Consider the following 1,267-nt stretch of genomic DNA (forward strand, 5'->3'; position numbering starts at 1 on the left):
TCTCTTCAACCCAAAACTCACATAGAACCCCATTTTCATCAACCAACCAACCAAAATGAAAAGGAAAACCGTGAGTACTGCAGTAAATGGAGAGAAAATTGAAAATATAACTTCATTCAAACCCAAGAAACACCATGAAAATGCAAAGAAAAGCTTAAAAGCTCAAGCTTCCAACTTCAAAAAACAAGCAAATGGAAGAAGGAATGAAAGGATTTTCACCACAAACGAGTTAAGACAACTAAGAGTAAGTCAAGGGAAGATGAAAATCTGCATCATCTTCATTAAAAATGGTCCAAAACCATGGCACCAAGCAAGCACCCATTAAAGCATGTTCAAACAAGAGAAACCCTAGGAGAATGAAACCAAAAACGTAGGATATGGGTTTTTAAGTGTGTGGCTCGGTATTCACACCCTATATGACCAAGAATTACAATTTGGTAGGGTCCACACACTACAAGTCCGCCCTAAAGAGATGCCACATGGCCCCCACATTTGGTTTTTACAAAAATGCCCCTAAAGGGGTCCAAAACACCTAATTCTAATTAAGGGCTTCTAGAAAACGAAATTACAACTTAATTAAAAAGGAAATGACTAAATGTTGAGTCCTGAATGATCACGCCACCTTCCCTAATGCTCCAAATGATGTTTTCCAAAATTTCCCTGCAACCAAAATGCACTTAATCAACTCAGAAAACCCAAATTAGCACAATTACGAATTTCCGACCAAATTAAGCAGAATTCGGAAAACGGGGAAATAACAGACAATTAAACACAATTCCCTGGTTTATTTAAGTGCAATAAACTAAATATAGGTCAAGAAATAACCACTCATCAAAATAGACCACACTTAGTCTTTTGCACTCATAGGCAAAACCAAGACAAAAACCAGGGAACACTCAAACATCAGGGAGGTGACATAGACTCGACAGACAGACACAACGACTCACAAAACAGAAATAGAGCTGCACAATTCTAACAAAATCTGGACAGTGAAAGGAAGTGGAAAGTATCCAACACAAAAGTAATGAAAGCAAATACTCACAGAATCATCCAAACAGTTCAGTACATGGAAAACAGTCAATAAGTTCAAGAGATGAATCAAAAGCAACAGAGCCTCACAGATGCACACAATCAGTGTTTCTCTCAAGTGTTTAAGGTAAATCAATGTCACTCAATGCACTCAAGAAAGCAAACACAAATAGACTTGGCAAGCCTCTAATATCAACACTCAAACACATATGCATGTTCAAATCAAAAGGTCTTTTCA

This window comes from Vigna radiata, unplaced genomic scaffold (assembly GCF_000741045.1).
Source record: "Vigna radiata var. radiata cultivar VC1973A unplaced genomic scaffold, Vradiata_ver6 scaffold_375, whole genome shotgun sequence".
Taxonomy (NCBI): domain Eukaryota; kingdom Viridiplantae; phylum Streptophyta; class Magnoliopsida; order Fabales; family Fabaceae; genus Vigna; species Vigna radiata.